This window comes from Macaca thibetana, chromosome 7 (genome assembly GCF_024542745.1).
Source record: "Macaca thibetana thibetana isolate TM-01 chromosome 7, ASM2454274v1, whole genome shotgun sequence".
NCBI lineage: Eukaryota > Metazoa > Chordata > Mammalia > Primates > Cercopithecidae > Macaca > Macaca thibetana.
In genome coordinates, this window is record NC_065584.1 from 86350966 (window position 1) to 86363806 (window position 12841).

The 12841-nt window shown below is 41.9% G+C and overlaps 1 protein-coding gene across 2 annotated transcripts in view; it reads left to right on the forward strand.

Annotated features, from left to right (window-relative positions):
- Positions 1–12841, forward strand: part of CHD8 (chromodomain helicase DNA binding protein 8) — a 68969-nt gene that overhangs the window by 4226 nt on the left and 51902 nt on the right. The gene's annotated exons all lie outside the window — the stretch shown is intronic.

Here is a 12841-nt window from a genome sequence, read left to right on the forward strand (position 1 = left end):
AACAACAACAAAACATTTACTGCATTCTAGATTTTGTCTTGGATAACCTTTTTCTCCTTTAATCTCTCAGTTTTGTGTGTGAGTAAACTTTAAATGAAACTTAAAAGTTGGCCGGGCGCGGTGGCTCACGCCTGTAATCCCAGCACTTTGGGAGGCCGAGGCGGGCGGATCACAAGGTCAGGAGATCGAGACCATGGTGAAACCCCGTCTCTACTAAAAATACAAAAAATTAGCCAGGCGCGGTTGTGGGCGCCTGTAGTCCCAGCTACTCGGGAGGCTGAGGCAGGAGAATGGCGTGAACCCGGGAGGCGGAGCTTGCAGTGAGCCGAGATCGCGCCACTGCACTCCAGCCTGGGCGACAGAGCGAGACTCCGTCTCAAAAAAAAAAAAAAAAAAAAAAAAAAAAGAAACTTAAAAGTTTTTATTGTATTTGTATTGTAAAATAAGTCCACCTCTTTGTAGTTACTTAACGTTTTACATTTAAACTACAAAGTATCTTAATCTCCGTGGTTTCTCATTAAGCTGTTCTCTAGGTAACATTTCTTTTGCCCTTTTATTATCAATTATATAGTTTCCATCCTTCACTAGGCCCTTAGTTTGTTAATGTAACATGAAGCAAAATGGTCAACTTCAAAATATCTTATTTGCTGCCTTCAGGTTGCAGCAGGAGACTTAAAGCATGTAATTTCTACCCATTAACTGTATGGTGCAAAATAATAAAAATTCCAGCAGGCATAGATAGAAATTAGCCTGGCATAGATAATTACTTTTTTTTTTTTTTTTTTTTGAGACCAAGTCTCACTCTGTTGCCCAGGCTGGAGTGCAATGGGGCGATCTTGGCTCACCACAACCTCCGCCTCCCAGGTTCAAGTGACTCTCATGCCTCAGCCTCCTGAGTAGCTGGGACTATCGGTGCGTGCCACCATGCCTGGCTAATTTTTTGTGTTTTTAGTAGAAACGGGGTTTCACTATGTTGGCCAGGCTGGTCTCAAACTCCTGGGCTCAAGCTATCCTCCTGCTTCTGCCTCCCCAAGAGCTGGGATTCTAGGCGTGAGCTACCGCGCCTGGCTGATAATTACTTTTACATTAGTCTTCAGCAGGGAGAGATCCAGGAATATATTTTAAGCAGTGGAGCAGTGTAGGGATCTTAGACAACATTCTAGCCTCTTCAAATTCAGATTCTCCTGTAGTATATTCTCAGTAGTTTGTTTGGAAAGAGCTTTCAGAACTATGATTTACTGTTATGTGTAATTATTAAGAGTTGACCTTGTCATTTTAAGAAGTGAAATATTCCTGATTTTCTTTCCTTTGTATATTAATATATTAATATGTCCATAGATGTTTATTGTATATGACTTCATTTTATTTGTTTATTTCATTTTAAAAAGATAATTAAATAGCATGCTACTGAAATTACCAGATAATTTACCAGGACTGTGCTTCATTGCTCCCTTGTATGTTAGCACCTTAAATGTGATAGTACCAATCCTTTGGGTAGTGTCTCAATATTCCAGTGATTAGTAATTTCCTAATAACACCTTTTTGTTTTCAGAGTCTGTAATTCTTCTAAGACTATGTCAGTAGCTTTCCAATATAGGATATATAGTAACTGAATTTTTAATTTTATTTGAGAGAAGGATACTCAACAGCTATAAGGTCTTACACATTTTTTTTCTGTTTTTGCTTTGTTTGTTTGTTTTTGTTTTTTTTAAGAGACAGAATCTTGCTCTGTTTGTTATGTAGGCTGGAGTGCAGTGGTGCAATTATATAGCTCACTGCAACCTCAAACTTTTTGGCCCAAGTAGTCCTCCTGTCTCAGCCTCCCAAGTAGCTGGGGTTATAGGCCGGCCCATATCACAGTGCTCAGCTGAGAGTCGTAAAATGTTTAAGGTTTCTCAAATTGTCTCTTGTGTTATTACAGAAACCTTTGGAATTTCCTGCTTTCTTTTTTTCTTCCACTACATACTTTGGGGATGCACTATATCTTTGGGGATTATTTCTTTGGGACATGGTTATTTAGAAGAACATTGTCATATTAGTGATATGGGAATTTCTTTTGGTTAGTTCTAGAAGAAACCAATGATTTCTATAGTTTGGCTGCCTATTTAGATAGACCCAAATCATAACAGAATTTCGTGTATGAAACATGATTTTATCAGATACACATATATCTAAGTAAACAGCATGAATAGTAAGGTGTTTCTGGATTTTTGAATTTTTTCATCTTTTTTTTTTCATTTTCTATTGCTGCTGCACCAATTAGTGGGTTTTTGAATAGGGGCTAGCAAGTTACATGAACATTGAACTTTTACTCAGTATTTTTCATTTCTTCTACTCAGTACCCAGTCATTCTTGTTTTTCCCCCCTTTCTGGGTGTGGGGCACATTACTCAGTTCTTCCTTAATTTGCATGTCAATTCTCCTATAAAATGTAGTGCTTTTGTGTGTTTTACAAATATGACTGCTGTTGGGAACTTTTTTAAATGAAATTTTAAATATATAGTATAGCAATGGTTACTTCTTTTCACTACGCTCCTGAAAGTCATGGGAGTCAAAAACTAAATAAGCTGGATCTGGGCATGTGAACTGCCAAGGGACAGTCTAGTCATTTGGAAACTGAAAGTTACCACAAGCAGGTATTGTGAAGTAAATGGAATACTTAAGAAATAGACACTGACATATTCCTACAAACATAAAAGTGATTAGTTGAATTACCTGGGATGTGACTCTAGATCACAAGTGCTGGTTGAAATCTGTTTCATGATTATGATGTTAAAGACTTGTGCTGCTTTCTCAGCACGGTAGTACTGGAGTGCTTTCATCCTGCCCAGCAGTCCTGCCATATAATTGTGAAACTTTTACATCTATTTCGGTATCCCTCCATTCTGCCTAACAGATCAGCTCTGCCAAGTCTCTGAGGAGTAATTTTGCTTTGAGAGAAGCCTTCAGTGGTACTGTTTAAAAATATTGCATGGAGAATAATAAATTCCTTTTTATTTGCCTGCTATGTGCCAAGCATTGTATGTTATCTTTTAATTTTTAGAATAACTCTGAAATGTATGTGGTGCTAGTTTCATTTTACAGGGAAAATAAAAAAAGACTGTGAGGTTAGGTAACACAACCAAGGGTAAGAGGAACTCTGGTCTGACTTCAAAGCCCCATTTATTATCCAGCCTCCCTCTTTTTAATTTATTTATTTAATTAATTTATTTATTTATTTTGAGACGGAGTCTTGCTCTGTCGCCCAGGCTGGAGTGCAGTGGTGCGATCTCGTCTCACTGCAAGCTCCGCCTCCGGGGTTCCCACCGTTGTCCTGCCTCGGCCTCCCGAGTAGTGGGAGGTGGCGCCCGTCACCACTCCCGGCTAATTTTTTGTATTTTTAGTAGAAAGAGGGTTTCACCATGTTAGCCAGGATGGTCTCAATCTCCTGACCTCGTGATCCGCCCGCCTCGACCCCCAAAGTACTGGGATTGCATTCGTGAGCCACCGCGCCTGGCCCAGCCTCCCTCCTTTTAAAAATTCAGTGCTGGGCCAGGCGCGGTAGCTCAGGCCTGTAATCCCCGCACTTTGGGAGGCCGAGGCAGGCGGATCATGAGGTCAGGAGTTTGAGACCAGCCGTACCAACATGGTGAAACCCCCGTCTCTACTAAAAATTAAAAAAAAAAAAAAATTAGCTGGGGGTAGTGGCGCGCCTGTAGTCCCAGCTACTCAGGAGGCTGAGGCAGGAGAATCGCTTGAATCTGGGAGGCGGAGCTTTCAGTGAGCTGTGATTGAGCCACTGCACTCCAGCCTGGGCGACTGAGTGAGACTACATCTCAAAAAAAAAACAAAACAAAACCAAACCAAAGTTCAGTGCTGACCCCTGTGTGCAAACTGTCTTTGACCAGAACACTAGACAGGTAGGTAGGTATTCAGTAGCTTGTTAAAGCTATGCCTTTAGCAATTGTAGAACCTTGAGAATGTAAGATTTATTTTTGTCTTTGTATCTCTGTTAAAAGGGAAAAGAATAAATAGTTTGTTTCTTTTATTTAACTTAGTTATTTTGAAGATAAGATTATGTGAAATATTTTAAGCTGTACAGGGGAAAATGACTTGGTCAGTCTTGCATGTAACTCACTTTTTTAGCCAATGCAAGTCAGTTTAGCCCATTAAAATTTCATGAATCCCATGTCACTGGGGTCAGTTTTTAGGCACAAGTCTGATAATAACAGTACTTTATGATGTTTCTCCTCCCACACATACTCTTTTAGCATAATTATTGCAGTGAAAACAATTCCTTATAGTCTCTGGTTGAATTAAGTAAATATTTATATTTTTCTATTAGGCTGAACACATTTATGTGTACTTGGCTCAGTTAAAATAGGGCATGCAGGAATGCATGTGGGGGAGCATGAAGAGGACAGGAATCTGTTACCTAAATTAATATATATTGTTACTATGTTGGATACCCAAAAGTGGTAGTATAAGGTGAACATTGGCCCAGTTAGAGATTTCTCATCTAGGAGACAGTATTATTTTCACCTTAGTGACCATGAGCCAGTGAAGAGCAGCTTCTCCAGATCTAGTCCAAACTTGACCTAAGTCTAATGTTCCTCAAAGATTAGGCTCTTATTTTCTGTCTTCAGACTTAGGCCAAAACTTGAGGATTTTACTGGGAAAAAAATCTGCAATGAGGTTGACTTAGAAAAAAAGAAAAGAATCCGTGCTCTGTTTTTGAGTCATAAGGATATAGTGTCATCCGGCCGGGCGCAGTGGCTCACACCTGTAATCCTAGCAATTTGGGAGGCTGAGGCGGGTTAATCACCTGAGGTCAGGAGTTTGAGAGAAGCCTGACCAATATGGTTAAACCCCGTCTCTACTAAAAATACAAAAATTAACCAGGCGTGGTGGTATGTGCCTATAATCCCAGCTACTCAGGAGGCTGAAGTGGGAGAATCGCTTGAACCCTGGAGGGAGGAGGTTGCAGTGAGCCGAGATCGTGCTGCTGCATTCCAACCTGGGCAACAGAGGGAGACGCTGTCTCAAAAAAAAAAAAAAAACATAGGATATAGTGTCATCCATTCACTTCTGACCACAGCTGGAATTGGTCACCATTGAGGCATTATAGTCCTAAACCTAATGGGGTAACTAACATTTCATTACTGTCAACAGCGAGTACCTCACTCTAAAAAACAGTCTTTTATATGTAGTGCCATACAACCCCTTTTGTTCTATGTAAAAGCTGTGTCTGCTACAGCTACTAAAAAGTGAAGGTGCTTGTGATTTTATGATACTTCTTCTGAATGTTTCTAGTAGGAAACTGCTACTGCCTTTTTGCTGTCATGCAGTCTGAGTGAGGGAAGCCATTGCTTTGGCCCAGAAACCTCTCTCCCACACACCTTCGACTAGAAGTTCAGTGCATTCCTTCAACAAAAATACATTGAATGCCCATTACCACCTGATAAGCAAAGGGAATACTGTAATGGACAAGCCATACGCAAGCCCTTACCCTTGTGGAACTTGCATTCTAATGGGGGAGAGGGAGTAGATGTCAAACAATTATATAATCAGTTATTCAATCTCTACAACAAAGGAGAAGTACTGGATGTTATAAAAGAATTTATAATGGGGCATGTAACCTAGAGCATAGTATAGTACAGTGGTTAAGAATGTGTCTTCTGGAGCTACACTGCCTAAATCTGAATCTGGTACCACTTTTCACTAGCTGTAGGATATTGGGCAAGGTATTATCTCTTTGTGCCTCAGTTTCTACATTTGTGAAATAGAGATAGTTATTTTGGTCTTGTTAAGAAAATTAAGTAAGAGGCCAGGAGCTGTGGCTCACGCCAAAGTAATCCCAGCACTTTGGGAAGCTGAGGCCGGCCAATCACTTGAGGCCAGGAGTTCCAGACCAGCCTGGGCAACATGGCGGAACCCCGTCTCTACCAAAAATGCAAAACTAGCTGAGCATAGTGGCGTGTGCCTGTTGTCCCAGCTGCTTGGGAGGCTGAAGCAGAGGAATTGCTTGAGCCTGGAAGGCAGAGGTTGCAGTGAGCTGAGATGGTGCCACTGCCCTCCAGCTTGGGTGACAGAATGATACCCTGTCTCAAAAAAAAAAAAAAAAAAAAAGAAAATTAAATATGTTAATACGTTTTCATTGCTTAGAAGAGTGCCTGGCATGTAATGTACATTCAACAATTTTAGCTGTTACTAGTTTGGGAAATCAAGGAAAACTGTTTTCTTTTCTTTTCTTTTCTTTTTTTTGAGACGGAATCTCACTGTGTTACCCAGGCTGGAGTGCAGTGGCATGATCTTGGCTCACTGCAACCTCTGCTGCCCGGGTTCAAGCAATTCTCCTGCCTCAGCCTCCCGAGTAGCTGGGATTACAGGTGCCTGCCACCGCACCTGGCTAATTTTTGTAGTTTTAGTAGAGACGTGATTTCACCATCTTTTTTTTGAGAAGGAGTCTAGCTCTGTTGCCGGGCTGGAGTGCAGTGGCGTGATCTCGGCTCACTGCAACCTCCACCTCGCAGGTTCAAGTGATTCTCCTACCTCAGCATCCCGAGTAGCTGGGATTACAGGTGCCTGCCACCACGCCCAGCTAATTTTTGTATTTTTAGTAGAGACGGAGTTTCACCATCTTGGCCAGGCTGGTCTCAAACTCCTGACCTCATGATCCACCCGCCTTGGCCTCCCAAAGTGATGGGATTACAGGTGTGAGCCACTGCGCCCAGCTCACTTTTTTTTTTTTTTTTTTTTTGAGACCAAATCCCGCTCTGTCGCCCAGGCTGGAGTGCAGTGGCACGATTTTGACTCACCGCAACCTCTGCCTCCCAGGTTCAAGCAATTCTCCCACCTCAGCCTCCCGGGTAGCTGGGATTACAGGCGCACACCACCACGCTTGGCTAATTTTTTTTAAAAATTGTTTTTAGTAGAGATGAGGTTTCGCCATATTGTCCAGGCTGGTCTTGAACTCGTGACCTCAGGTGATCCACCTGCCTCAGTCTTCAAAGTGCTGGGATTACGGATGTGAGCCACCACACCCGGCCAGGGTTTCACCACCTTGACCAGGCAGGTCTTGCATCCCTGACCTTATGATCCACCCGCCTCGGCCTCCCGAAGTGCTGGTATTGCAGGCGTGAGCCACTGCACCTGGCCCAACTTTTTGTTGAAATAAGCTCTGAAGGATAAATAAGAATTAAAGTGGAAGAATGGAAGAGAACCAGTTAGAAGGTAATTGCAATAGTCCAGGGAAACGAAGATGGTAAATTGAGCCATCTTTTGAGCCAAAGGGTAATAAAGGCAGAAGTAGATGGATTTGAGGGATATTTAGGAGGTAAAGATGGGAATTTAAAATATTGGGTATGGGTAGTAAGGTAGGTTTCTGGTCTGTGCAACCATGACTGGATAGGAGATGCTGGAGAATGATTACCAGTTTGTGTATGTGCACATGTGGTGGGATGAGGATGGGGGAACTGGAGAGTCTACCAAGAAAAACTATGGAGTAAGCAGAGGGATATACAGATCTAGAGTTCAAAGGTGACATCTTGCCCAGAGATGTGAGAGACATAAGCATATAATTTATTGAAGAAAATAATAATAATTGAGGTGATGTATTGGAATTAGACATCCGTGAAAAGGAAGTATAGAATGAAAAGAAGGCCTAGGACCAAAGTGAACTTCAATTAAGGGGTGGTATAGGAAAAAAGTAGCAAATAAATGGTTTAAAAAAAAAAACAGTGGTTACATAGATTGAAGGAAAACTTGAAAAGTGTGGTGTCCTGTAAGCCATGGGAAAAAAATACATTTGAGGGTGGGAGTAGTGTTTTTGCAATTTTTATGACCCTTCCTTGGATCCTTTAGAGTGTGAAGTCTCACCACTCAAAATTGGATACTAGTGACATAGAACATCTAGAACAGGCTTAGGCTGACCAAAGCCATTTAGTTGAACATGATCTTCAGACTCTAGAATCTAGAATGTAGCTATTCCTGTTCACCTTAAATTAGATTTAATATAAAGGGAGAGAGAGCTAGAGTGTGCACTCAAGCTCATAGGTATTAGCCAACTGAAGCTAAACTATTTTGGAGGCCATTAATCTAGGTAGTGATCCTCTCTCAGGCTGATTACTATATGCTAGGTACAGATATTGGCAAAAACAACTTCTTTTCCAATTTATCCAACATTTGTCGAGTACCTACTAGGACTTAGCAGTTATGTGTCAGGTACTGTGCCTGTTGTTTCATTAATCCTCATAAATGTCCCTGTAACTTAATACTGTTATCTACTTTATGTAGAGGAATGAGCTAGACTCAGAAAAGTTAATTTTCTTGATGGGACAGAAATTTGAACCCAGGTCCCTTGGACTTCAAAGCTCATTATTCCATGTACAAATGTAAGTAAAATATAAAGTAAAAGATAATTATCCTAAAAGAGGACTACACACAATGCTATGAAAATTCACATGGACAGATTACTTCTGGTTTGACAGTGGAAAGTAGGTATCAGAAAGGCTTTCAATTATTACAACCAGTGGACATTTTAAAGTTCTTATATTGTTGGACATTTTTGCTTTGTTTGATGTAATTGATCACTCTTCCCCTGCAAATCTCTACTCTCTGCTTCTATGACACTGCACTGTCTTGTTTCTCTAGCTGTTTTTTCCCTACCTTCTTAAGAAGGCATTATTCTGATTCTTAATTTCTGATGTTTTCCTGGGTTCCTCCTCAGCTTTTCTCACCCCACTAAAAATCTCAGTTGGGTCTCCAGCTAAGTGTTTTCTTTCTTTTTCTTTTTATTTATTTATTTATTTATTTATTTTTTGAGACGGAGTCTCACACTGTCGCCCAGGCTGGACTGCAGTGGCGCAATCTCGACTCACTGCAAGCTCCACCTCCCGGGTTCACGCCATTCTCCTGCCTCAGCCTCCTGAGTAACTGGGACTACAGGCGCCCGCCACCACGCCTGGCTAATTTTTTCTATTTTTAGTAGAGATGGCGTTTCACTGTGTTAGCCAGGATGATCACAATCTCCTGACCTCGTGATCCGCCCACCTCAGCCTCCCAAAGGGCTGGGATTACAGGCGTGAGCCACCGCGCCCGGCTTAGCTAAGTGTTTTCTTTATCCTGCATAGTGTTTAGTTTTCTTAAAAAAATAGTGATTTACAGTCAAAACCTAAAAGATTTTACGTAAAACTCTACATTTCTGGCTTTTGGGAAATCTGAGGTTTTCTTTCAACCTTGGATATGTGTTTCCATTTGGCAGGACTTAATTAGAGGTGAATTGCAGCTACATTCTTTGGAATGGATATGGGTTCTCCAGTTCTTCACAGACATTAACATTCTCGTCTCTCCCAACAATATTTGTGCAGTTGTTCTCTTTCTTCCTTTCTTTCCTTTCTCCCCTCTCCTCCCCTCGCCGCTCCTCTCCTCTCCTCCCTTCTCCTCCCCTCTCTCTTTTCTCCTTTCTGATAGGGTCTGTCACCCAGGCTAGAATGCAGTGTCATGAACTTGGCTCACTGCAGCCTTAAGCAATCCTCCCACCTTAGCCTCCCAAGTAGCTGAGACCACAGCATGTGCCACCATGCCTGGTTCATTTTTTTTTTAATTTTGTTTTGAGACAGGGTCAGACTCTGTTGCCCAGGCTAAAGTACAGTGGCACAGTCTTGACTCACTGCAACCTCAGCTCCCCGGGCTCAGGCAATCCTCCTGCCTCAGCCCTCAAAACAGCTGGGTCTATAGGCCTGTGTCACACGCCTGGCTAATTTTTGTATTTTTTGTAGAGACAGGGTTTCGCCATGTTGCCCAGGCTGGTCTTGAACCCTTGGGCTTAAGCAATCCGCCTGCCTCCACCTCCCAGTGCTGGGATTACAGGCATGAGCCACTGCACCCGCCCTAATTAAAAACAATTTTTTTTTTTTTGTAGAAATAGTGTCCCTTTGTTACCCAGGGTGATCTCAAACTCCTGGGCTCAAGCAATTCTCCAGCCTTGGCCTCCCAGCCTTGCAGTTTTTCTTATCCTTGGTCTGCTCTTCACATTCACTGGGTAATCTCCACTTTTACAGCTACCATTTAGTTGCTAGTAACTATCAAAATCTATCTCCAAGCTGGACTTTTAGACTCATACATCGACCTCCTACTGAATGTCACTACTTAACATACTATAGGCAGCTCATTTTTGATATGGCTAAACTATTCCTCTTTCCCTCTGAACTCCAGGTTCTACTGATTTTTTATCCCCTAAGTGTTTCTGGCTTTGTCGTTTCCCTCCCATTATGATTTTTAAAACTTGATCTTAGCAAAAGGGCAATAAAAAATTCCATCACTATCTTTTGAATCGTATTGCTATAATTTAGGCCCTAATCATTGTGTTAGGATTCTTGGTTGCAAACAACAGGAATCATCTTTTGGCTAACTTTTTTTTTTTTTTTTTTTGAGCCCCGAGTACGTTTAACCATTGAGGGCCAGGAAACTGACTTTCTTTTGGCTAACTTAAGCAGAAAGAAAATTTATTGGAAGGATATTGAATGGCTCAAAAAAGTAATGGGAATGTTAGAGAACTTGGTTTAAAGAATGGTATGAAATCAAAGGAGGGAAGACCAAAGAGAAGGTCAAGGTCACCACTGACCAGTCTATATAGGATGTTACAGTTGGACTCTAGTGTCTGCCATTGCCAAATATTTTCTAACTGGTTGGTCCTGGGTCTTTGCATTACTCCTGCAAAGTCAAGACTTCCCCAGCAGGAGTATCCACTTCAAGTAGCCTAGGTCATGTGCAGGCATACTTCTTCTTTGCTGGGAAGGGGAGGAGGTGATTGAGCCCTATCTCCCCAGGCTCCATATGGGAAGATAAGATCCAGCTTTCCATGGAAAATATAGGAAGGGGCCTTTTGGTTGCTGAGCAGAAAAAAAAAAAACCCAGCAAATATTCACTATACAACTCCTTTCTGGTCTCTTATAAGAGCCTCCTAACTGCTTCTGTGTCCTGTTTCCTCTCACCCCCTAAAGCCAGAATTAGCTAAACAACATGTAATTCTGATTACGTTATTCCATGTTTCAGTGGCTCCTAATCCACCTGTAAGAAAATGTCTTAAGGCCAGATGTGGTGGCTCAAGCCTGTAATCCCAGCACTTTGGGAGGCCGAGACGGGCGGATCACAAGGTCAGGAGATCGAGACCATCCTGGCTAACATGGTGAAACCCCGTCACTACTAAAAAATACAAAAAACTAGCCGGGCGAGGTGGTGGGCGCCTGTAGTCCCAGCTACTCGGGAGGCTGAGGCAGGAGAATGGCATAAACCCGGGAGGCGGAGCTTGCAGTGAGCTGAGATCCAGCCACTGCAGTCCAGCCTGGGCGACAGAGCGAGACTCCGTCTCAAAAAAAAAAAAAGAAAAAAAAAAGAAAATGCCTTAATATGTTATTCAAGGCTCTCCACGCTCTGGCCCTTACCTATCCCTTCAACTTCGTCTCCATCCAGTTCCTTCTTTGCGATTTACACTTTAGCAAGGCTGAACTACAGAACTAGAGTTTCCTGTACATGTCTCATGCTGTTTCTCATTGCTATGCTTTGTTTTGCCTTCCCTCTTACTGTCCCTGTTGCCTGAATATCCCTTTCTTACAGCCCACCTTTCCCTTCCACTTGGTAACCTTTCTTCATTGTTTAAGAAACTACTTTCTTGGCTGGACGCAGTGGCTCACGCCTGTAATCCCAACGCTTTGGAAGGCTGAGGCGGGTGGAACACCTGAGGTCAGGAGTTCGAGACCAGCCTGGCCAACATGGTGAAACCTCATCTCTACTAAAAATACAGAAATTAGCTGGGCATGGTGGTGGACACCTGTAATTCCAGCTACTCAGGAGGCTGAGGCAGGAGAATCGCTTGAACCCAGGAGGCAGAGGTTGTGGTGAGCCAAGATCGTACCACTGCACTCCGGCCTAGGCAACAGAGTGAGACTCCTTCCCAAGAAAAAAAACCCGACAACATAAAAAAGAAACTACTAAGCCCCTGCTGGTCTTATTGAATGTATCACCTTGTATTATAATTGTTTTTATTTGTCACTATTGTCATACTGCCTACTCTTTACCAACTCTTCCCACATACATACACAAATGCACTCTTACTTACTGTGAGTTGAGGGTAGGGATTATGTCTTATTTGTTTTTGGATTCCTAATACTAGCAGATTACTTAGCATGTTACGTACTCAATACATATTGAAGTAATAAATTAAGAGGCATTTGATGTTGAACTTAGAGGATAGTAAGTAAGATTTTGGTAATGCAAAGAAAGAAAGATGTGTGTAATTTGAAGGCAGCAATATTAGGCTCAGATTAGAAAAAACACGACAATAGTAATTTGTCTTTTTTTGGCTAGCAAGTATATGTAGACGGATAGTGGAAAATAAGACTGGAAAGATAAGATGTTGTCTTAAGTAATTGGGAGCCTTTGAAAATTTTCAAGCACGAGTCTGATTTGGCCATTCTGTGTTTTAGGATATTAATCTGGTTGCAGAATGGATTAGTAGGGTGAGTAGAGAGATTATTTATGAGGCTTTTCTCTTATACAAGCAACTACATAAGTAAGGGAGATGGCAGCAGAAATAGGAGTCAGATGTATGAATCCTAACTTGCCACTTAGTTTCATAGTCAAACATTCAACTCTCTAAGCCTCAGTTTTCTCATTATACACTAAGAAGGTTGACAGAGTCTTTGGCAGCTCCAAAATCTTTGTTATATATTGTAAGAGAATAAGTGACACTTGGCAAATGATTGGATGGTGGCTACAGGGGGAAGTTATAGAGACTGTTGAGGTTTTGAGCCACAGTAAATGGGAAAACAGTATTGCTGTTTACAGGAGTGGTAATTAGGTGT